This window comes from Aedes aegypti, chromosome 2, assembly GCF_002204515.2.
Source record: "Aedes aegypti strain LVP_AGWG chromosome 2, AaegL5.0 Primary Assembly, whole genome shotgun sequence".
NCBI classification, from domain to species: Eukaryota; Metazoa; Arthropoda; class Insecta; order Diptera; family Culicidae; genus Aedes; species Aedes aegypti.
In genome coordinates this window covers 417,026,471-417,053,179 of record NC_035108.1, presented here as the reverse complement: position 1 = coordinate 417,053,179, position 26,709 = coordinate 417,026,471, and the positions used below count along the sequence as shown (strand labels likewise).

Below are 26,709 nucleotides of genomic sequence, written 5' to 3'. Positions count from 1 at the left end.
ACGAATCCGGTCGGAATAAGAAGGCGTGGTGCGCAGCGAGCTAAGTGGATTGACTAGGGGCACCAGGACCGGGAGAGCATGGGTCGCAGTCGAGGATGGAGAGAAGCGGCGATGAACCGAGTGAATTGGCGAAATATTGTTGGAGAGGTTTCATCAAGGTAATTGATGTAAAACCAAATAGATAAATATCCAAGAAGAAGTTTCTGGAGGAAAACAATCTCTAAATAAAATCCTCGAAAGACATTTTTGAAGAAAATCCTCAGAAGAATTTCTTAATGCATTTCTGGACGAAATCCCCAGAGAAAATCCTAGGCGAAATCTCCGGAAGAATTGATATTGGAAATTTCCTTAGGAATTGCTATTGGAAATCCCCTGAGGATTTGCTATTGGAAATCCCCTGAGAAATTCTCGGAGGAGCTCCTGGGGATATCGCCGGAGTAATCCTTGAAATTCCTGGAGAAAATCCCCGGAGAAATTTCTGGTTTAAATCCCAAGGGAAATTCATGGTTTAAATCCCAAGAGAAATTCCTGAAGGAAATCTCTGGAAAAAATCCCCGAAAGAATTTTTGAAGAAAATCCTGGACGAAAGCTCCAGAGGAATTGTTATTGTAAATCCTCGGAGGAATTCCTGGAGCAAATCGCCAGAGGAGTTTCTGGAGAAAATTCCCGGATCAATTCCTGGAGGAAAGCTCGGAATAATTTCTGGAGGAATCGCTATTAGAAAACCCTTGATGAATTCCTGAAAAAAAAAAATCTACAAGGAGGTCTTGAGGAATACCCCCGGAGGAATCCTCGAAATTCTCGGAGAAATTCCTGGAGTGCATCCCCGTAGGAATTTTTGGGGGAAATCCCCGGAGGAATTCTATAAAAAAATCTCCGGAGAAATATCTGGAGAAAATCGCCGTAGGTATTCCTGGACGAAATCCCTGGCAGAATTTCTGGACGAAATCCCCAGAAGAATTCCTGAAGGGAATCCCAGGAGGAATTTCTCGGATGTGTTTCTTGAGGAAATATCCGGAGCAATTTCTGGTGGAAATCCACAGAGAAATAGTTATTGAAAATCCCCTGAGAAATTCCTGGAGATAACTCCCGGAGGAGTTCCTGGGGAAATCGCCAGAGGAATTCTTGGAATCCCTGGAGAAATTCGAGGAAAAAATCCCAGGAGAAAATTCACGAATAAATTCCTGGTTTAAATCCAAAGAGAAATTCCTGGATGAAATCTCCGGAAAAATTTTCCAGAAAAATCCCCGAAAGAATTTCTGAGAAAAATCCTCAGAGGAATTTCTTAATGAATTTCTGGTCGAAATCTCTAGAGATCAGCTCTTGAAAAAAATCTCCGGAGGAATATCTGGAGAAAATCCTCGGAGGAATTCCTGGACAAAACCCCCAGAAATGAATCCTGGTACAAATCTCCAGAGAAATTTCTGAAGAAAATCCTAAGAGGAATTACTGGACGAAATCCACGGAGAAATTTCTGAAGGACATACAAGCCCGAAGGGATTCCTGCAGCGAGTCCCCGTAGAAATTGATGCAGCTAATTCCAGAATGAATGTCTGAAAGAAATCCCCTGAGGAATTCCTGGAGAAATCCCCTGAGTAAATGTTGGGGGATATACCTTTACAAACTTAGCTCATTTTACCGGAAATCGGTGAATTTCACCGTAATATAAACAGCTGACTCATTATTTTGGGTTTTGTGCAACGTAAGAACTATATCACAATCACACGACGCGACGCGAGACAGGACACAACACTTATAGTTCTTACAAAAGTTAAAAGGACATATAAATTACCTTTTTTCAATGACCGGTTTCGGGCTTGATTCGTGTACTCTTCCGAAGTTCCTTCGGGATTCTTCAGGGTAATCAATTCTGCTTTAGAATTCTGCTGTTCAATTCACTATTTGTTTGTCATTGTTGATTACATTCGAAATGGATCGAAAACAAAATACTTCAACCGGTGCTTGTGCGTGCGGTTTGGTCTATTTTTACTGGTCTATTTAATTTTGACAGCTCCATTTTTGGTGAAGTTGCCCTAAGGGTGATGGGCTAGTGGCTAGTCCCAATTTTCTAGACCTCGTCCATTCCTCAACTATCGAGGTAGAGTGCGCTGCGGTCAACTCTACTTCCTCCATCGATTCACCATAGATCTCTAGGCTCTAGGGTGATGTCATCGACGAAGCTTGTCATCTTAAAACCCTTATATCATGTGGTAAGCACTCTATGGCCAGGGAAATTTCAAGCCTATTCTCGACCGGCGGAATTCGAACCCACGACCCTCAGTATGGTTTTGCTGAATAGCTGACCATTCAGCGCTATGTACGGTTAACCTGGTGAAACAAAACCCTATAGGGTTATGGCTCGATGCTATTTCAGTATATCGAAATGTACGATGAAGTTGAGAAGCAATAACAACATGGGAACCATGAATGAAACGGAACTCACTCTCACGAGACCGGCGCACTCCGCATCACATATCAACCGGTGGCTTGAACTAGAGATGGGCAATCCGTTCGCGAACTGTTCAAAAGAACTAGTTCTTCCAAGAGAATGAGTGAACTATCGTTCTTTTTGAAGGAACGGTAGTTCTCCGCTCTCCCAAAAACAAACGAGCTGAATGGTTTAAGGAACCGTTCTCAGATAATTTGGTGCGTATGAACGGGTTCTAGAAGGATGAATGCTAGTAGAATAAACTTCGTTTCACTCACATTCGTCAACAAGTTTTCGAAACCGTTCTTCGCTTGCTCTCACAAAGAGTACAGCGAAGAACGATACATAAATAGATCGAAATAGAGCTAATAGCCATACGATCAGCACACACACTACAACGTAGGTTGTCATGTTTGTTTGGTGATTATAATGTCAAAGCGAAATAATTTTGTTTTGAAAACGATGCACTACTACAAACAACTGTTTGCAACCTCTATTCTGCCTCTCACTCGCTCTCAGAGAGATTTCTGTATTGAAGAGTGCACCTCTCTGTTTACTTTTCTCCCATTTCGACTTTTGACATCCTTCGACCGTGATTCAATAAAGTTTTCTGGTACAAGTTCCCATTGAAAAACCTGTTATTTTCATAAATAATCTGCGTATTTCACTGATCCTGCTGAATTTCCCAATCTTTGAGAGTGGGCCCTCGACAGGTAGGTGGAAAAAACCTATTTTGAGCGATGATTTGCTTCAGATTAAAATGTGGCTTATTTTCACCAGAATTATGGCTGGCCGTGGCAGAGTTACCAGTGGTATATGGTATCATTTCAGCAAGCTCGAGAACGGAAAAGGGAAATGCCGCTATTGCCATGTATTAATAGCTATGGCCTCGGGATCAAGCGCGAACCTAAAAAGACATTTGAAAACCAAGCATCCGATGGTTCCTGTGGAGATAGGGGACAAAAATGACACCTCCAACACTGCATCCGAAACGGTTCCTTCGTCGTCGCAAAAGCCAATCGCGAATATCATTCAGCAAACATCCACAATGAACACGGAAGAGTGTGCAAGGCCTTTTGGTGATTCGAATGCCACGGAAGTGAAGCAGCCATTTGCCCAGAAATCAATGACCAACTTCGTAGAGATCATCAAACCTCTTTCGGTACAGAAGCAACGTTCGATCGATGTGCAGTTGCTTAAGACGATTTGTAAGGAATACCATCCGTTATCTCTGGTTGAAGGTACGGAATTCAAGAAGTTCGTGAATTTGCTTTGTCCGTCATACACTCTCCCGAGCCGGAAAACATTGACGTACAGTTTAATGCCTACAGTGTACGAAGATGTTCTTGCCAAAGTTAAAGCCGATTTGGACACCACACTAGCAGTGAGCATCACTTGCGATGGATGGACCAGTAGCAATAACGAAGGATATTACGCTGTCACAGCACACTTTTTTGACAAATGTGTGAAATTGAAGTCATGTCTTCTGGAATGCTCTGAATTTAAAGACAGGCACACAGGTGAGAATATTGCAACTTGGATCACGCGGGTTTTGAAGTCGTTCGGTTTAGAATCAAAAGTTGTAGCTATAGTCACGGATAATGCGGCGAACATGAAATCCGCAGCTTCGATTTTGAAAATGAACCACTTGTCTTGCTTTGCTCACACACTTAATCTGCTGGTTCAGGGTGCAATTGCGAGCTCTATTCAAAGCATAGTAGACAAAGTGAAAAGTATTGTACAATACTTCAAAAAAAGTTCATATGCTCTCGAAAAGTTGCATGATATGCAACGTAAGTTGGATGAAGCTGCATTAAAATTAAAGCAAGATGTTCCAACGCGTTGGAACTCCACGTATGATATGCTAGATCGCGCTTTAAAGAATAAAAATTCTATAATTTCAACTCTTGCACTTCTAAATAATAAGTTGGCTTTGAACGCTGACGACTGGAAAGTTATCGAGGCTTCGGTTGAGGTTCTGAGAATTTTCAATGAGGTCACTGTGGAAATATCTTCTGAACAAAATGTTTCAATTTCGAAAACTCTAGTTCTAACTCAGATTATGAAGCGACGGGTCCAAAAGTTTGTAGCAGATGACATCCTTCCATCGGAGGTAGTTAAACTTGTAAAGAACCTTAAGGACGGCTTGATCAAACGGTTTGAAATGAGATCTAAAAACGAGTTGATTTCTCAAGCAGTGATACTTGATCCTCGTTTTAAAAAGCAAGGATTCGATAATGAAGATGATTACAAATCAGCGTATGATGCACTATTAAGCCAGATTCGTGATCTACAGGAAGTTAAGTCAATCGGCGAGGAATGTTCCGGGGAAGCTGATGTTTCGGAGCGCACATCGAAATCGTCACTTTGGGAAGAGTTTGATGATTCTGTCAGCAAGATACAATTCAAACAAGATCCTGATGCTGTCTGTAGTATCGAGCTGGACAAATACATTGCAGAGCCCATCTTACCCAGAACCAACGATCCGTTGATTTGGTGGATGGAGCGTAAATGCATTTACCCAAACCTTTTCAGCATTATGCAGAAGCGGCTGTGTATTCCTGGTACTTCCGTTCCGTGTGAACGAGTTTTCTCCAAGACGGGACAAATTTGCAACGAAAAAAGAAGCAGGTTGAAAGCAAAGAACGTTTCAAAAATTGTGTTCATCCATCAAAATCTTTGAACAAGATGTATGAAAATTATAACAATACTGGTTGAATTCTTAATAAAAAGCAAATATAAAACAAATAAAACTATTATTATTTTAAAACGTTATATCTGAAACAAAACAGTTTGAATATACAAAAAAAAAAAAGCAAAAATTAATCGAACGGAAGAACGGTTCAAATGAACTAGTTCTTTTCGAAGAACTGCTCAGCTAAGAACGGTTCAACGAAAAGAACTGTTTTGCCCATCTCTAGCTTGAACGGCCACGCTTATCTCAAACGTAAACAAAACCACCCCGCCCTATCTTCTCTTCATACCGATGGACCGGTAGGTATTGCGTGCATTTGCCGGCTAGCTTGAACATCTGCTCGGTGGCATTACATCAACAGAGAGCGCTCCGCACGTGCCGTGCTTCGAAAGAAGAGATCCATTTCGTCCTGGCACTCGAATTTTCATTCCTAACTCTCGCGCTGAATCGCTGCCTCGGTTGGGTTGGAAAATGCCATGCTGCTGCGGCCAGGATTTTCCCTGGTGAAAGATTAAATTTCAACCGCTGGAAATTAGTTTCGTTAGTTGGTTGGCGAGCGTGGTACAGTACGGATCGGACGCTTTCCACGGCGCAGAAGAAAGTTGAAGTGGATACAATCACTCTGGTGAAAAGCGTGGGAAACAAGTTTACTGCCGTTTTGGGTGTTTGATGTGAAAATCAGTACAGAGGGCAGCAATTTCAGGAACTGGGAAGAAGTGCCGGAAAAAGCATAATTGTTGTTGGATAACAGAGGGAGGCTTATGAGTTGGTTGCTCTGGTTCGACAGTTACCTACTAGTGATGGATTAGTCGATGGGGAGGTGTTCCTAAGTGAGTGTAATTGTGTTTGATGGATTCTGACAGTGTTTATTCTGGTCATTGGTTACGTTTACTCAGGTAAGTTTGTGTGTGCTGCAAAGAATAATTAAGTGGAGGATTTAATATTTTCTGATGCTAAAGTATAATAATACGCTTCCCGTCTATTTACATAGATTTCATGCTAACATAGTCGTTCATTTGCATAGTTTAATTGGTGTAGGAGAAAGATGGGGATCAGAACAATATGGTTGAAGAACAAATAGTGACATCATCAAGTATTTTGTATTTTCGGCAGCTTTGTTCTCTTCGATTTGTGTGGTTTCCTAAAACATTTTTCAAAATTCGTTCCAATTTGCTTCGAAATTTGTACCAATACTTTTAGCATATAAGCGCATCTGCTAAATTCTAGAAGATTTGGTCGACAAATCCCCGAATAACGAAGCAATCAAATCGCCTCAAAATACGTAAGTCGCCCTATCTCAATCGCAATCTATGTTTTTCTAGTATGAGCGCTAGGTTGACCGGCGACAATAATAGACCATGCTGAAAGTGTTAGGTGTCGCTTGTTAACTTTTGGTCATTTACCATCCCAAACCCCTTATGCACCTCTTTTTGTGTAGAGACATCGAAATTTGTTTATAAATCGTGACATTTCTCTGAACTTACACATTTTTACATTTCATGCACGAACATAACAGATAATCCCAAATACTCTATCAGAACCATGTCAATCTTCGTTTAAGCCATCCGAACTGGTAGTTGATGCAGTCAAATACCCATTTACCATTAATTTCGTACCTACTGGAAAAGACAATGACAAAAAATGTATCATAATTCCACTACACGACACTGAAGACGGCCTCACAGTTGAGGTCGAAATACGCGTATCTGTCAATGGATACAAACTCTAGTGGAATTAAATGGTATAGTACTAAATTCGGGGTTTCATCTACTTAAAAAATGTGTTGAGACTTGGACTTTCTGTCGGGTGAAGATACCTCGATGCTACATAACCTGGTGAATCAAAATCCACAGTATCAATATTTGGACACTCTGATAATATTCTTCAATTAAAAGTTAAATTGAATTTTAATATGTATGGTTTTACACTTAATTTACACTGTTAACAACGTTGATCATTTCCCTTTCAATTGTAATCTATGGTAACTACCATTGCTATTAATAGAAATGAAAACAAAATTGTACCCCCAGTTAGACGTCAATTCATTGTCAGTGCTAGATAAATTTTAAAAGCAGTGACGAACGTATCACAACATTTAGCCAACAAAATAGTGCTGAAATTATATTCTTTTAATAATGTTTCAACATAAAAGTGAGAAGTAACGGTTATTCAAGGATTTGGATACCAAGCGGTCTTAAAATATAGTGTATATTAACATTTAAAATAGTGAACGAAAGCTGTCCGGGAGCACAGGCAAGTGGTTTTAAATCCGGACATCATTTTAAATCCACGTATTTTACTTGTTCGAGCTTGTATTTCAATATAATACCAGTACAACATTATTGTTAGAAGTGTTATTAGTGAATAGAAAGCCTTTTGTTAGCTTAAAAGCAATTTATTCACATAATCAATGAACCAGCTCCAACCCACAGCACCAAATCGGTTGAACTAACCAAAACCAAAATATGTTTATTTCTTATTGAATTATGTAAGTTGCGGTTTTAAATTGTTATATATGTGGCATTTATCGGTTAAAGCTATGTGTTCAAAACCTTTGCACGAATTTTTCGCGTTGAAATGTAGCTGTCCGGATTTTGATTCGGAAGTGTCCGGATTTGGATACAAGCTTGCCTCTGATGTCCGGATTTAAGGACAAGACTTATCTCATTGTACTAGTAACTTACCTACTCTAATTTTATTTTTTCAACGTAAAATATATCATTATTAGTAAGATATAATATATAAATATACTTCAATTTAACTCGATGAAAAATTATTCAAAATTGATGAAAAATTATTCAAACTTAAGCGTCCGTGTATTGATGCATCACGGTATTGAACATTCACAATCGAATAAATTTTGTACCAGTAGTCTTGCATGGATTGCTATATATTCCCTCAAAAGTTTTTAGTTTGATGGTCAAACATAGTATAATATGATGGTCAAACATAGTATAATATGCGTTATAATTGATTTCTTGGAGAATTTTTGGAGTTTACGAAAGTCTGCTATGTATTTTGATAGAAATCTACCATCAATGTATTAATGAACTCAAAAGCTTCATGTCAATAATCTGCCACGTTACTTCAAATGAATTTATCCGGAAGCTTTTCGAACAATACGTCAAAGAATTTGAAAACATTATATATACCTCAGGAATATAGCTGTTTTTCTTTTAGATGATTTTCTTTCGATCCTTAAATTTTTATTCGTTCCTCGAGGTAACTGAATTTCTCCAACGAGTCGTCAGCAAGACCTTAGAGTATTTTTTGTTATGCATCTTTGTAATTTTGTCAGAACTTTTTCCAAATGAAAGAAACTGATTCATGAATTGTATAATAAGGATGAGTATAGAGGGTCTTGTCTCGGGAATCCCGGGATAAAAATCCCGGGATATCCCGGGATCTAAAAAATCCCGAATCCCGGGATGTTTTCGAAAATCCCGGGATTTCCCGAAATTGCATGTTAAACTAGAAAAAACTGTTGTATTTTTTCTTATAATATTACAAAACAAGCTGCATGTTATTCTGGTAACTGTTGATGCAAGAATTTTAATTAGCTTACACAATAATCGTTTTTGTTGAGGTTCAAGGCCTCTTATGCTTATACTTTTTTTCTGGTATGTTAGTTACGTAATTTTCAATAAACTATAGTAGAATTTTCTACAGTTTGTTCCGTTTGTCAAAAAATGCTTTGGTGGTCGAATTTTTCATCATATTAAAATTTTATCGCTGCCATTTTATCTTACCGTAACCGTTTAAGTTTGCCCAATGTACACTTTTCTAGGACTAACATGCCTGTGGATGTCATGCTTATACTTAAAATGCATGAAGATTCCATATGACACAGGAATGTAAATAATTTTGGTTAAATTTGAGAGTGATTGGTATCACCTTTACCTGTACCTTATGCATCACGTTTGAATTTCGTTAAAATTAATAATAAATGCCTATTGACTTCAACTGCACGTAGGTGAAATATTAATGAATTAAATCTCAGAGTACATTGTTTTTGCCTATTTTAATTCAACTTAATCTTCAAAAACAGGTTCGGTTATTATGTAACTGCTCTATAAAACTAAACATTGCTTCAGTACCCGCTCCAGCAGCTCAATAGTTGTTTTGGAAGCATTTAATTTTTGTCCCGGGATCCCGGGAAATCCCGGGATTTTTAAAAATAAAATCCCGAATCCCGGGATTTTTTTGAGTCCGGGAAACAAGACCCTCTAGATGAGTATGATTGACCGCCGATTGGACGAGAACAGCTGTCCCGGAAAGCTCATGAGACTGATAAGAGTGGCGATGGAAGGTGTGCAAAATTGTGTGAAGGTTTCAGGCCAACACTCCAGTTTGTTTGGATCCCGCTGGGTCTACAACAAGGTGATGGATTTTCGTGCCTGTTGTTCCATATTACGCTAGAAGGTGTTATGCGGAGAGCCGGGCTTAACGATTTTTACGAGATCCAGTCAATTTGTTTGCTTCGCGGATGATATGGACATTGTCGGCCGAACATTTGAAAAGGTGGTAGACCTGTACACCCGCCTGAAACGCGAGGCAGCAAAACTTGGACTGGTGGTGAATGCGATCAAGATAAAGTACATGCTAGTAGAGATGGTCGGGTTTCACATTTTGCAAACCCGAACCCGACCCGTACCCGACTTGTTTTATTTCTTCAAACCCGGACCCGACCCGAACCCGAGACAATAATTGAAAAGCAAACCCGGACCCGACCCGAACCCGAAAATTTTTCGCTGTGTAAATCCGAACCCGACCCGAAACCCGAAAAAATTTTGTAAGAAAAACCCGAATAAAACCCGAGTTTGAAAAGATGGTAAATTCATCGTTTCTGATGCATAGGGAAGCTTTTAGGTTGTGACTCTGTTCACAATTCTCACCAAACCCGACCTAAACCCGACTCAAACCTGACTTTTTGTAAGCCCGAACCCGACCCGTACCCGATAATTTTGTAGCCTTCAAACCCGACCCGAACCCGAACCCGAAAAATTTCAAATTTTCAAACCCGAACCCGAACCCGGGTTCGTTTTCGGGTCGGGTTTCGGGTTTGAAAACCCGAGACCCGACCATCTCTACATGCTAGCTGGTGGGGCCGAGAGCGACAGGGCTCGCCTAGGTAGCAGCGTTACGATAAACGGGGATACGTTCAAGGTGGTCCACGAGTTCGTCCAATGTGATCTATTATTATAGAGCACATTGGAGTTCGTCTACCTTAGATCCTTGCTGACGGCTGACAATAACGTTAGCCGTGAAATACGGAGACACATCATCAGTGGAAGTCGGGCCTGCTATGGCCTGCGGTCAAAAAAGAATCACACCCGCACCAAATCTTGCGTTTAGTATCATACAGGCGTATCTGCAGTGATCGATGTCTCTTCGTCGATTTTCTCTTTGGACTACTACACGAAAGTCAATCGATATTGGTGACATTTTTCGATTTAACATGCTGAAGCACGATGAGTTCTTTCTACTGAAACGAAAAAAAGCAGTGATAAGCAGTTGCCCAGCCGAGTAATTTGCTAAAGAGAAAATCGATTAAGAGAAATCGATCATTGCAGTTACGCCCCTATGATACTGAACTCGAGAAATGTACCATGTACAAAACGCTCATAAGGCCGGTAGTTCTCTACGGGCATAAAACGTGGACGATGCTCGAGGAGGTCTTGCAAGCACTTGGAGTCTTCGAACGTCGGGTGCTTAGGACGGTCTTTGGCGGTGTGCAGGAAAACGGTGTGTGGCGGCGAAGGATGAACCACGAGCTCGCCCTACTCTACGGTGAACCCTGTATCCAGAAGGTGGCCAAAGCTGGAAGGATACGATGGGCAGGGCATGCTGCAAGAATGCCGGACAGCAACCCTGCAAAGATGGTGTTCGTGTCGGATCCGGTTGGTACAAGAAGGCGTGGAGCGCAGCGAGCTAGGTGGGCGGATCAAGTGCGCATCGATTTGGCGAGCGTGGGGCAGAACCGAGGATGGAGAGATGCGGCTACGAACCGAGTATTGTAACGTAAAATTGTTGATTCAGTGTTATCTGTTTAGATGTTAACTAAATAAGTGAGTAATGATTGGCCGCGAGCAGTTGATACTCCGGTGTCGCAAGAATAGCTATGCTTACACAGGGAATGAACAGACTATACTCAGGATCAGTGGCATCCTCAATGTGTAGAGTAATAAGCTGGGGTAAAAGTTCGATCTTAGTGAAATAATGAATATTTCGAGAAAAAAAATTAGTTGATGGGAATAAATACCATACAGTGAACCTTCAACATATTGGAAAACATTTTGACGGACAAACTTCGGTCGAAATATTTACCCATTTTTAGTTATATAAGTTTTAAAATTACTTAGACAAGTACGGAGACAAAAGTTTGCTGTCTGAAATACAAAATATCGATACTTGAATGACTGGTATACTTTATTCCAGCCATAAACTTATGTTTTCAAAAAAAAAACACACACATATGGATTGAACTTTTGTCTCACTATGGGCTCAAAATGGGTACCAAGCTTTTATGCAAAAAATTATGCACCTCAAAGAATCCTTACAATAGACTCAAACACGCCCTCGCGTAAAAAAAAACAAAAAAAATAATATTTTTATTGTGTTTCATGCATTGAAAGTTCGACCAAAAATGACGAAAATATCAAATAGCCATAAGTTTAACAAATCTCAATCGATTTCTATAATATTTGGAGTGAAAATCTCTTACTTGAATAGCTATTGAACCACCATGACATTTATAACGTTTGTTTTGAGTTGCCCGACTCGTACTTTTGCTCCACTCAAAGTACTAATGTTCTTAGGAGAAACGATAACGGCGCCTGACGTATCCGGATGCAGGTCAATTTTTGGATGAGATGAAAATGACGTGTCACTTGCTTTATGGAAGCCGAGTAGTCCTCTGCACTTCCACAATAAAAAAAATGGGAGTTTAGATATGGGAAAGTGTTGTTTAAGGGATTTATCTTGGTAAACGATAAAGATATAAATGGAATTAATACGTGAGCATATATGACCGACACTTTTTACGTAACCGCACAACGCGAACCAGAAACGATCCTAATTTGCAAAAAATCAACGGATAAAATACGATATTTCACTTTTCGATTTTTTGCCGCACAACGCGAACCGGATACGATTGATCCGGATTCCGACGCTCGCCCCACAGGAGCATGTGACAGAATCAACGGATATAAAACACTCGATTCATGAATTGTTTAGTTTTAGAAACTGCTTAGATTATCGAAGGATTCTGACAAAGATTTTCCACGATTTGATAAGAATTTTCAATTGAATATTTTTTCGAGTATTCCTTTTATCAGGACTTCTTCAAATATACATATAGGAATCCTTCTAAAGATGCATGGAGTACAAAATCGAAAAAAATCAGAGCTTCATCTGGTGCATACTTCAGTGTTGACTATCACTGAAAAAGGTTACAAGTGGTAGTCAAAGTATCTGTCAAAAAATTAGGGCGGAGTTAAAAGGTCCAATACTCAATCTACTTTCTAAATTCTCTTTAAAAAAAATACTCAACATATTGCTTCTTGGATTCCATAAGTTCCTGCAAGGGATATTAGTAAAAGTACCAAGAAAAATCCTTGGAGGAGTACCTGGATGAATTTTCCAAGAATTCTTGTAAAAAAATATGTCCAAATCTCTAGATGAAATTCTGGACGGAATTCTATCAAATTAAACTTTAAGAGATGCTAAGACCAGTTTCTGTGGAATTGCGGAATTGGTGGAGTTTCTAAAAAAGAATGCGTCGGAAAGCCCAGGCAAGCCGGATCGTTTTTTTTTTTCATGGCGCCGGTGAAGAAATTTATTTTTGTTTCGTTTCGCTGATTCACTTTGGCATGGGAGGTTTCTCTCGGTCGAACTTCAATGTGACGCATATTTTGGCCAAATATGAGCTCAGTAACTTTAAAAAAACCCCACTGCCGAAGTGAATCAAAAGTGAATAGGATAGAATAGAATAGGATCCGGCTCCCTGTGGATTACTTTAGGAGTCTTCAGAAATATTCACCAGGGATCCATGAAGGTACACATTTATCACCTCATAGTGGGAACTAGTTGTTCACATCTTAATTTCTTGCTGAAGAGAACAGTTAAATTTGACGGATGGGAGAAGGGATATTCATGATTTTTTTTTGCTACTAGCTTTATAGGGGATTATACCCCGCACTTGTAAAAAAAAGTAAAATAAAATTAGCCTAAAAATAATTTGCATCTTTAGCAACTTCTTTTTTTAATTAAGGAATAAAGAATGAGTTTTTACTATGTTAATTTTGTACTAACATTACAGCACTGAGCATAAGTGATTGCTCATGCTCATGCTTACATTTCAAAATAAATCCACAATTATGACCATCTAAAAATGTATTGTCAAATTGTACCCTGTAACAAATTGGTGTGCTAGGTCAGCTCGCTCAACAAATCATTATCATTTAATAATTCGTTGCCGTAAATATCTGTTCGTTTCATACCTGCATTGTCTAGGCGCCTCAATTTACCAGTACCAGAATACACAACCGAAGTTGTTCAATCGATAGGATGCAAATGATACGATAACATCCCGCGAAAACACACCACACATTTGCCGGTCGTCTGGTGGACCTGGCAACCGGTGAGCAACCTAACTAACTGAACTACACCGCCCAGTCCAGGTCAGACCAGCGAGTTCCGGTCGATATGGCAACAATAAATTTACTTGCTCTAATGAAATGGAACTGATATACTGGAAATTACTTTTTAAAGTACCATCTCTCCATCGGTCGGCTTTCGAGCTGCGTTTCTGGCTTCAGTCGTTGGGAGAGGCAATCGAATCGAACCATATTGGTTGTGTGTTGTTTGCATGCGTTTCCCATCGTCGTTCGTCGATCTGGGAAAAGTTTGCCGGAATCTTTTCCTACTGCACCGTAAATTGGCTTCCTGCTATCGGACCTTCCCTGATAAAAATTATGTTTAAAATACAATAAATTTATTATAGCAATATCTTCCAATAGGTTTATCATAGAACAATATGCATTTTTTCAACTAACAGCCAACTCTCAATAACTCGATGAAAATTAATCTTCGAGATGTTTTGTGGAATACCTATAAATAAATGAAAAACAGCATTTAGTACAATGCGATCTTTTGATCCCACTATTTGGCAAAAGTTCGTATTTGAGTTGTCGCACTAAATACTATATATCCTGAAATGCAAATGAAACTTAACAATCTAGTACTACGTCCTCAATGTCATATGTTGAGGTATAACTCGCCCTATAAGCTGGAGCTGACATACTCTTAATTCAATTGATATCTTCTGCGGAATGTTAGGTACGAATCTTTGCCCCGCATTAATGTAGAAATATAATAGAATGTATTTATACAATGAAAACAATCGTAAATGGTCAGTGAAAACAATAAATGTTTTAATTTTGCTGAAACATTCAACAATAAATAAATTATGGATTATATTGTATACCGTAGGTTGTATGGTTTGAACGAGTTTGATAATTAAATTATTTTGAAATTTTATTCGGGTTCACCTGGTGCGGTACAAATAGAAGCGGATGGAGAGTTTCGAATTGTTTTGCCCAGCATCGGTAGACCAGTTGGCACTGCATAAGGGGAACTGTTTGCTAAATTGTGAGATTTTTTTCTGTGAAATCCCCATTCTGTCGCACCGTCGCCAATTGATTGGGTTATCATGAAAAATTGGCTCCTGCCATTCCACCGCCCATACCGACCAAGTGAATGAACGAGCCCGGGAATCAATCATGTCCGGTTTCATTCGCTACCGCAGATTGGGTCTCTCGAGAGGAAAGCTCGGGCACATGTGCGGGGAAAAAATTGTTTTCCCACAAACTGATTGCCTACGATGCAGTTCGTGTTCCCCATGTGCCCGGTTGCTGTATTGACCGATCACTCGCAAGTATTCGATTGGACAACCTGTAGGGAGCTACAGCAAGAGAGTGAGCATTGTTTATTCGGAGTCGTCCATTTGTTTGATTTACAGGTAATTTAATTTAGGTGAATAAACTCAGATAAATCATGGACACATGCACAGTGATTCCTCGTTATACAGATTTCTGAAGAATATCAAAATGAATAATATTACATATACCTTTTATTTTAACCATATTAGCACATGAAATTTTAAAGAATATTTCTTAACGTTCAACGCTCCGTCATCGTAATCATCGTCATCATTTAAACTTCGAACAAAACCAACCAACTTGTGCCCAGATCCACAGACAGGGACTATGCCTTCGACCTTCCTATCTACCTAGGTATATCTTGTAGTTTGGGTCGCTGCCTGTGTGCTGCTGACAAGACCGAATCCATTCATTCATATTACATTCATTCATTTTGGAGAAAGCTCTTCCATCATATGAATAAATTTCCGTAATGACTGCATATGTGCCAGGCCCCCCAAAAAGCCACCCAGTTTAGTTTTGACTGTGCTTTAGTTTGGGTGATGCACCAGCTGCAGCCGTGTACTTACACTTAGTTGCATGTACGGTCGCAGAGATTCGAACATTTTTAGGAATGCAGTTTCCGTTTCTCTGTCCTCCGGTGTAACTGGAGGAGGAGAAGTTTGACTCGGCAGATCTCCTTGCACAACACTACTGTGAGGCAACTCCGGTTCAGAACATACGTACGTATATTGGGACATACCTACGTTTAGGATGCGAGCAGTCAGCCTTTGAATGCCACATATGATGATGAATTAAAATTTTAATAGATGTCACACAGATAATAATTACTACCACTGCCGGGTATGGCAGGTTGTACTGTGCAGATGTTGAAATTTCGGAAATGATACACTGAAAATTCGTATCATTATTTTGCTTTTATTATTGCATTGATAAATGCATTGAAATCTTGATGGAATATTTATTTAATAAATTTCTTTCATCACACCATTTTATGAACAGCATTTCATATGTCGTAGCTAATCAGATTATTTATACGTTTACAGTTTAATTAAACTCGTTTGATTATAAAATAAAATGCGAGTTTTTAATCAACTTTACCTAAATATATAGAGCACTCATTGAGGTTCAACTTTGGAATATCTGTTAGAAAATTTCTATATTGAGCTGTATGGTAATCCAATCCGCATGGCTTTTAAATTAGTTAATTCATTACGTGTTGTTATTGAATAGAATATGAAATTAATAAATGAAACTACAAGAGCGTGTAAGAGTACGTGAGCAGTTTGGATTTTAATTCGAAACATGTAACCTTCTCGGTTATTGGGTCACTGAAAGCATTAGCTGAAAGCTTTCTTTGTTAATTGACCAGGTTTACACATGTAGCATAGCAAAGCATAGCATAGACTTATAGTACATATCAATCAGTGCGCATCGTACCTTCGTGCTGTGCGCACACGCTTTCTCTATGCTCTTGGAAGTTTTTTTTAAACTACCTAAAGCAAAAAAACATTAAAAAAAAATAAAAAAAGTGCTGAAATAAAACGGTATTTTTCAGTGCTACTAAAACGGTACTTGTCAGTACTATTATTTCAACTATTAATCGCTTTACGATCCTTGTTTGGACCCGTGCCTTCGTTTTTTCGTTGGACCCGTTAGCGAAAGCTAGAGGTGGTAGGGTAAGAGCACCGGTTTTGGCCATACGCCAGTTGTAGCCATAGTGAATTATACACCGTTTTACATAGCCAATCAGCATGAAACCTTTTGTGTTCAGTAGATCACATTCACATGATAGAGCTACATTCATTTACTCGTCCAAATTGATTCAAAACATAAGAAAAACAATTCATTTTCCTTATAATTTTAACTCCCATACACCTAATTTAGCCAGGGCACTCCTTATTTGGCCACTCTCTTGAGAAATCAATGCGATTGGCCAATTTGGGAACCGAAGTTAAATCTCTGGCCGAAACTGGTTCCGTTGGCCTATATTGACCAACGGGATTTTCAAAGCGAAAAACTGGTTTTAGCTCAGTTTTGATATTTTACACACATAATATGGATTGAAAGCTTGCATTTGACATATTTGTAGCAATAAATAATTTTTATTGACATTTACTCTTAGGCTGGCCAAAACTGGTGCTTTTACCCCAATCCTTCTTTAAAAAAAACTTCTTAGAAGTTCACTTCTACTTTCGTTTATTAACTAAACATGGTTGCAACTACTAACTATAGGAATGAATCTCTGAATTCACAACTTCCTTAAAAAAAGTGGGGTTTAAAACTGTCACTAAATGTGGCAAGAATGGAAGAAAGGGCGTTTCTCCGGAATGCGAACTTTCTTCCAAGGGCGAAATGAATAATGTTCATAATTGCATCGAAATGAGCAATCAGTTCGATGCGCTGGACAAATTTTCCGAACACCAAATCGAAGCAGTCTTTAGCCCAGGCTCTTTGATTCAAGTGAGAAAACACAGAGTGCCGCATATCGTGGTCAGTTGTTGAATTTGCGTGATTAAGCAGGAGATCTTGAACTCCATTAGGGGAATCAAGGTCTCCTTCCAAATCGCAAAGAAAGGAGACTGTCGCCTTTTGCCGGAAACTTTTAAATATCGCGAACTTCTTCTCAAACTTCTTGAAGAGAAGAAGCACAAATTTTTTACTTCTGACAACAAAACTGAACATTTGTTCAAAGTCGTCTTGAAAGGTCTCTCAAGTGACTATAAGTCACCTGAAAAGATCAAAAATGGAATAAATGATTTACTTGGATTTTCCCCAGTCCAAGTAATCATTATGAAAAAGAGAACCCAATCTGGCATTGTTCGGAAAGGGCTTTCAGAATATTATTAGGTTTTTTATAACAAGAAATTATTAGGATCTTTCTTGTCATTCATTAAAGCTTTAGAAAAAGCAAGACTAATGTTCGATGTCCGTGAGACATGGGAACATTTCTAAAAACCTGGAGGAAATTTCCAGAACCCCACTGATTGCCGTCGGTGCCAAAAGTGGGGTCACGGTACAAACAATTGTCGCTTGGATGCTAAATGCATGATTTGTGGAGATACATCTCATGCTAAGGACGTCTGTCCAGTGAAGGATGATACCACAACATTCGTATGCTCGAATTGTGGGGGCCCTCATAAATCTAACTTTTGGGCTTGCCCTTCGCGTAGGCGAGTCGTCCAGGCTCAATCCTCATCAAGAAATTTCCAGAAAGTAGCTGATCATTCTTAGTTGATATATCTAACACATGTTTTCAGCTGGCATATTTTCCTGACAATTAGAAAAATACTAAGGTTGTACCAATTTTAAAACCAGACAAAAATCCTGCAGAAGCTTCTAGCTATCGTCCAATCAGTTTGCTTTTCTCCATCAGTAAACTTTTTGAAAAGGACAGTCATTTTGAACAGAATGATGGTCCACATCAACGAAAATTCGAGGAATCACGATGAGAGGGGTTTCAATAAATTGGTCAGATGAAGTTAAGTATCTAGGGCTCATGCTAGATAAGAATTTAACTTTCAAAAATCACATTGAGGGCATTCAAGCCAAATGTAATAAATATGTAAAATGTCTCTATCCCCTTATTAATAGAAAATCAAAACTGTGTCTTAAGAACAAGCTTTTGATATTCAAACAAATTTTCAGGCCAGCCATGTTGTATGCTGTACCAATATGGACTAGCTGTTGTAATACCAGGAAGAAAGCTCTGCAGAGAATTCAAAATAAAATTTTGAAAATGATTCTGAGGCTTCCTCCCTGGTATAGTACCAATGAGTTACATAGAATATCCAATGTTGAAACATTGGAACAAATGTCAAATATAATCATTGATAATTTCAGGCAAAAATCGTTACAATCTTCTATTGCCACGATTAATGCGTTATATGTTTAGGTTAAGTTAGGTTAAGTATATTAAAAAAAAAATTTTTTTTCTCTTATAAGCAGGTGAAATCAACTCACCTGTAAAAAAAAAAAAAAAAAAAAACTGAACTGCTACGGCAAATGAAATGTATTATGTTGTTAACAAAATGTTAATTAAATCTTAAATTTGTTTTACCAAATTAGGATGATAGTGTTGTCTAATAACACAGAACACCTAGATATAAGAAATGAATGTAATGTTTGAAATGATACTAATAAAGAAATTAAAAAAAAAAAAAAAAACGAAAATTCGATTTTTGCCAATGAACAGTTCGGATTCCGCCATGGACATTCGACCACTCATCAACTTTTAGTGTAACAAATTTGATCCGTTCCAACAAATCTGAAGGCTATTCTACTGGTCTTGCTCTTCTAGACATAGAATAAGCTTTCGACAGTGTTTGGCATGAAGGTTTGATTGTCTAATTAAAAAACTTTAATTTTCCAACACACATTGTTATAATTATTCAAAGTTATCTGTCAAATCGTACACTTCAGGTTAATTATCAGAACTCCAGGTCTGAAAGATTAGCTGTAAGAGCTGGTGTTCCTCAAGGCAGCATTTTGGGATCAAATTATTCAATATTTTCACATCTGACTAACCTCATTTACCTCAGGAATGTCAAAAATCTTTGTTTGCGGATGACACAGGCCGCCAAAGGACGAAGCCTTAGTGTCATCTGTAGTCGATTGCAAACAAGTTTGGATATTTTTTTTCATACTTGCATAAATGGAAGATTTCTCCTAATGCTTCCAAAACTCAACTTATAGTATTCCCACATAAACCAAAAGCTCTTTATTTGAAACCTTCAAGTAGACATGTTGTCACGATTAGAGGGGTTCCAATAAATTGGTCAGATGAAGTTAAGTATCTAGGGCTCATGCTAGATAAGAATTTAACTTTCAAAAATCACATTGAAGGCATTCAAGCCAAATGTAACAAATATGTAAAATGTCTCTATCCGCTTATTAATAGAAAATCAAAACTTTGTCTTAAGAACAAGCTTTTGATATTCAAACAAATTTTCAGGCCAGCCATGTTGTATGCTGTACCAATATGGACTAGCTGTTGTAATACCAGGAAGAAAGCTCTGCAGAGAATTCAAAATAAAATTTTGAAAATGATTCTGAGGCTTCCTCCCCGGTATAGTACCAATGATTAACATAGAATATCCAATGTTGAAACATTGGAACAAATGTCAAATAAAATAATTAATAATTTCAGGCAAAAATCGTTACAATCTTCTATTGTCACGATTTATGCGTTATATGTTTAGGTTAAGTTAGCTTAAGTATATTAATTTTTTTTTCTCTTTTAAGCAGGTGAAATCAACTAACATGTAAAAAATCTGAACTGCTACGGCAAATGAAATGTAATATGTTGTTAACATAATGTTAATAAAGTCTTAGATTTGCGTTAACAAATTAGGATGATAGAATTGTCCAATGACACAGAACACCTAGATATAATAAATAATGAATGTAATGTTTGGAATGATTTTAATAAAGAAATTAAAAAAACTCATAAAAATCACAAATATTATCAAAAATGTCATCACTTTCATAAAGATCTGAAGTTTAAAAATATGTTGAATAATAATACTACAAGAATATTCTTACAAAACTTTACTAAATCTAAGTTTGAGCATCTTGGTTGTGTTAAGTGTCCTGGTATTGATGCATCACGATATGGTAATCCAATCCGCATGGTTTTTAAATTAATCAACTCATTACGCGTTGTTATAAAATATAATATGAAACTAATAAATGCAACTAAATAATTCGAACCCGCTCTGCTCGCGTGTTTTTGAAAAGGGTCTGCGTGAACAGTTGGGGTTCGAATTCGAAACTTGTAACCGTCTGAGTTATTCTGAGTCACTGAAAGCTTTCTTTGTCAATTGACCAGTTTTGCACTTGTAGCATAGCAAAGCATACCATAGACTTACTGTACATGTTAATGATTGCTACTCTCTGATGCGATCCCATGGATGGTTTATGGACAAAAGGTCGAAAGGACAAACGGTCGAAAACGATTTATATGGTGGGAAATTTTTCCTTCTTTGAAAAAAAGTTTTCGAGCTTTTGTCCCTTCTTCTTTTGTTCTTCGACCTTTTGTTCTTTCGACCTTTTGTGTTTCGACCTTTTGTCCTTTCGACTTTTTGTCTGTCGACCTTTTGTCTTTCTACCTTTCGTCATAGATTCATCCATGGATAAGGAGAATAAATACGACTATTGTTTAAAACTAGTTTTACATTTTTGGTTCGTGGTGTGAAGATATTTTTAGATATTGGTGAAAGATTAAAAAATTATTTCGACATTTATAATGTCAAACTATTCATATTTTTTTTACGATAATGACGAAGGAAGAAAGTTTGTGTATATTAAAATTATATGAAATAAGAATGAGAGTTTTACATTGTCATCTATAGTGACGAACCATCCATAGTTTGTTTGAAAATTTTACAAAAGTAACATTGCTACGATATAAATTTGTTATCATAAGCATGAAACGAGCTCACCAGTTTGGTAATCTCGATTGATCTTGATTCCTTCGCTCACCCACAGGAGCATGCAACGAAAAGACCACATGCTGCACAAATTGACCAGTTTTTCATTTGCATAAGAAAAAAATGAAAGGATGTTTCATTATCTGTTTTTAAATATACATGTATTGTTTTGAGCAATGCATTTTGAAAATGAAATTCACGAAATCCAAAAACTATTTCAATCCACAGTCAGTGTGCTTCCTATAAACGTGAATCGAAAACTTTTTCAGTGTCTACCTAAGAGCTAGAGTTGAATAAGAGAGCAAACCGTTCGAATTGTTGAAACGACACAGTAGTTTGGGAGAGATGAGTCTGGCAGTTGTCCAGTTTTAGTTCCCTCCATGTATTCAACAACAGGTGATAGGGAACGAATTCCCCAAATTAGAATCCGGATGGACACAAGTCGCTTGCACACGAAGCATCGTCCCAGCTCCAAAAAGTATCGTGCAATACATTGTTCAGTTCGGGCAGACTGCAATTGCCTCTATCTCGGTTGTGCATCAGCTCACCGATAGTCATCGTCATTGTTGGTCGCTCGTTAGCCAAAAACTGTCGCAGTCACATTATGCTAATTGAAACAGTAGATTCCTACCGTAAAATGCCAATGTTCTCTCATACCCTGCCAAATTGGCGCTGTTTCATTAGACTTCAAACGGTCGTGTAATTAAGGGAGTCTCATTTGAAGGCTTTGGAATTCGGCGGTAGTGTGGTGATTTTGGGATTGTTGAATGTGGATGCTCACATCAGAACGGAACAACGTAATTCTTGAATGAATCGCTTTAAACTTAATAGATGTCCACAAGCTCCAACCATCAAGGAGAATTATGGGTATTGTACACACGAGGAGTATGTACAGGGGATAGGCAAAATGATTGAGATAGGCAAAATTTTGCCCAAATTCAAATGCTTATAACTTTATGAAAAATGGATGAAATTGGATGCATCTGGAAGCAGTCGACGGCAAATTTGGTCCAGTTTTAGGAACTTCCTTGGCCATGCATATTTGCCACTGGACACCGGAGATGCTCCGGATTTTCTGAGGTCATGTCCAAATGTCATTTTTTCTGTCGCTTGTATTTTTGTGCGGTGTAAAGTTAGATAGATGTTTGTAATTTTCCTAGAAACTAGAACTAATAGGAAGTTGAATGCCACTGGACGCATTAAGATTGGTTGGAAATCTTCAGAAATATGACCATTTCCGTAAAACTGGTTCCGGAAAGCATGGTCAGTCATGTTTGTATTTCAAATCATGTAAATATTATCCGGAGCTATATCTAAGCGGACAGCAACCTTAAAAATGATGTTTCCTGCAGCGTATTCAGAACCATTAGATGCACAGACCACTCTATAGAAGGTTCCAGGTACCCCGGGGGAAGTGGTCAATTAGGAACATATCCGGAACCATATCAATATGGGCATCAAACTTCATGATTTTCAAAGGTTATGCTTTCCGAAGCATTTCCAGCATCACCTGCTGCCATGACCACTTTATAGTAGGTTCCAGGTGCCCCGGGGGATGTGGCCAATTCAAAACATGCCCGAAAACACATCAATATGGGTATAAACATCAAGATTTTTGAAGGTTATTTATACGACCACTGTATAGTAGGTTCCATGGGCCCTGGGGGATGAGGTCATGTTTCGAATTGGCCACATCTCTAGGAGCCCCTGGAATCTACTATAGAGTGGTTATTACATCATGTGGTTCTGAAAATGATCGCCATTTTCCAAGTCCCATGGATCTTACTGTTTATGGTAGAATGTGATTCTAAACAGATGAACGGACATGTTCCGAATCGGCCACATTCCCCGGGGCACCTGGAACCTACTATAAAGTGGTTATGGCAGCCGGTGATGCTGGAAATGCTTCGGAAAGCATAAACTTTAAAAATCATGAAGTTTGATGCCCATATTGATATGGTTCCGGATATGTTCCTAATTGACCACTTCCCCCAGGGTACTTGGAACCTTCTATAGTCTAGTCTGTGCATCTAATGGTTCTGAATATGCTGCAGGAATCATCATTTTTAAGGTTAGTGTCCGCTTGGATATAGCTCCGTATAATATTAACATGATTGGAAATACAAACATGACTGATCATGCTTTCAAGAACCAGTTTCACGGAAATGGTCATATTTCTGAAGATTTCCAACCAATCTTAATGCGTCCGGTGGCATTCAACTTCCTATTAGTTCTAGTTTCTAGGAAAATTGCAAACATCTATCGAACTTTACACCGCACAAAAATAGAAGCGACAGAAAAAATGACATTTGGACATGACCTCAGAAAATCCGGAACATCTCCGGTGTCCAGTGGCCAATATGCATGGCCAAGGAAGTTCCTAAAACTGGACCAAATTTGCCGTCGACTGCTTCCAGATGCATCCAATTTCATCCATTTTTCATAAAGTTATAAGCATTTGAATTTGGGCAAAATTTTGCCTATCTCAATCATTTTGCCTATCCCCTGTATAATAGGAAGGATTTCTCGGGGATAAGACGCTTTCGAAGCTTTGATGATGATGTAGATTCCTGCTGTACCACGATGTTATACCTTCTGCTGTATGCTGCTTCTTGTCAGTGGTTTCTATGTGCGCTGCTTGAGTGCTCAAATTCTCGGTTTTTCACGGAAGCTCAAACGATTTTATAGGCGAGCCTATCCAAGCGAATATCCATCTAGTTTTAGCTTCCATAGAATAGCGGCTCTCTGGCGGGGTAAGAATCCCTGATAAAAGATGTTATTCAAGTACAATAGGTTTTATTGTAACTAAACTATACTTTCGAAAAAGTATAGACCGAAATGTATTTATCATAATCAATGTACAATCTATTCTATTGTTATGTTCCATTGAATTAATTGTAAATCGCATTTTTACAATAAAAAAGTTCTGTTTGATCTTTCGACCTTGACGCTTGCTTTTGCCGGAGCGAGCGACGAATTTTTGTATGTAGAATTTTTATTCGGGATGGGACGAGTAAGATGGTAGATTTTACTATTTTTAGTATAGCGATTGAAAGGAATCGCATTCATTCGACGTGGGTTGTTACCTGAGTAAGTTACGCTTTTTGATTTTCGATACGAGTATTTCTCAGGCTTCCGAGGGAAGGTGGGTTGAGCGAGGAAAAACGGGAAGCATGCCATAGAAAGATGATGTTACAACCGACCGTGAAGCCTCCTTTCGGGTTGATTTTCGTCTTCATAAAGAAGGGATTATTATTTGTCAATGCGGTGAGCGCGATATATTTTATCGAGCCGGCTGGTTTTATGATAAAGCTGTGGGAGAGGACGAAAATGATAATGTCGTCGTTGAGCATTTGCCTACAGGAAAATTTGATTGTGAGGACTGTAAAAGGAGGAGCGTGATGGAAGCCGTAAGCTAGAATGTAAATAGAATCTATTTGAGGTTCGAAGAATTTGAGACAGCACTCGAGTGATAATGATTGATTGCTTTGCCTCGAAGATATTGAAATAATAACGAAGACGTAGGCTTTTGTCGAAGATATGTATGGCTATAGGTAATGCAAGGATGATTGAACGTATTGGTGTATGAGAAAGACGTGAAAATCCTTAACGTGTTAAGGATTTTATTAGTTTTTATCCCATGTAAATTTCCAAATTTTTCCGATAGAAAAAAACTCCATGGATATATAAATACACTTTTAGAGTGCTCCCGAGTTACATATAAGAGAACTATACCCAAATGGAATACATGGTTGCAAGTAGAGACTGAGGTAGGACTAGTTGAGTTGGTGAAGATGCATTTAACACTCTTTTAAAATTTCATTATTAAGCGAGACTCGACAGCGATGTTTCTTTCAAAGTTTTATAATCTGTTGTCGTCATTCATGTTCGTAGTCTGTTTGGTTATGAAAGATTCTATAAATCAAATGTTCCAATTATATTCGGCACAACATTATCATCGAGGTTGACCTGTCGCCAATATGCTGGACAAAAAAATCTCATAAGTAACATCATGAGATTTCTTTGTCCAGTTTGAATTTCTACTTTGTTCATTTCGACGCTCAGAAGAATCATCCAGTTGACAATAAAAATGAGCGATTATGGAATTTTATGACACACCACCACCAATCCGGTTGATATTTTTCAACTTTTTTCGAGCTTTTCGCCGAACGTTCATCTGCAGCGATGGGAAAACTTTTCGGCCCACGACGGCATAACCGGATGATTATAGTCGTAAAAAGCTCGCACACAGTCCGATATGAAGACGGATAACCGGAATCGACCGTCAGAAGGGGAAGTCATAAAGCAGGTCCTAATGCTCGAAACGAATTCAACTCAACGCCCATCACGCACTCGTAGTTGAGCCATTGGTGTTTGATAAATTGTTGAAGTGGGGAAAAGTTAGATTTATGTTGCTGTAAGTATGGCATTATGAGGCGGTGAAAAGGTCAATATCCACCATAGCTTTTCACTTTTTTGGTCTACCATCATCTGCCATTGGAATTCAAAAAATCTGATTAAAATGTTACAAATTCCATTTTGTTTGAAGGTCCAAAGTTACTAAGCTTTCAGTAATTGAATGCTTTCGAAATCATTCGGTTGATTTGCTCTTGCAACTTGTGTCCTTGTAAACATGTCTTAAAAATTATTTCTAGATTCACCGAAAAAAACCGCTGCAGAGAAGAGGTCTTGTTGAGAATGGTGGTAGAATTTCTGTAGTTGTTCTTGAAAAATGGAATGACACTGGGAAGAATTTTTGGTGGAATTGAAGAAAAACGTTTTAGAAGCATGTCTGCAAGAAAGCATTGAGCGATCTCTTAAAAAAATCTGGAGTGATCTCTTAAGAAATGTATTGAAGTATCCCAGGACAAAACTTTGGATGAATAACACAAGAACTTTCTGAAGAGATTATTGAAGAATCATCTGAAGAAATTTCAGAAGAAATCACTGCCATGATTGCTGAATAAATTTCTTAGAAATATCTTTGGAAATTTTGAAACAGTTGCAGAAAAGATACCTGATTGCTGGATAAATTTCTTAGAAATATCTTTGGAAATTTTGAAACAGTTGCAGAAAAGATACCTAGGCGAGTTTTTTTTTGGCACCAGGAAAAAAATGTCTGCAGCAATTCATAAACCTTTCAAATTCATTTCGATGTTAGTTGACAATTTTTACTTATACTTGGATGGTGAGTGAGTTTTGCAGAAATGGCAC

General features: G+C 38.3%; 1 protein-coding gene across 2 annotated transcripts in view; it reads left to right on the top strand.

The window, feature by feature from the left end:
* The first annotated feature begins 5,642 nt into the window (after positions 1–5,642).
* LOC5572773 (tensin-3) overlaps positions 5,643–26,709 on the top strand; it is a 170,235-nt gene continuing 149,168 nt past the window's right edge. The window contains exon 1 of one of the 2 annotated variants that reach the window (XM_021847406.1): positions 5,643–6,019. The gene's annotated coding sequence lies outside the window, so the exon portion shown is untranslated. The remainder of the gene's footprint in view (positions 6,020–26,709) is intronic. The other variant, XM_021847404.1, reaches the window with a different exon arrangement.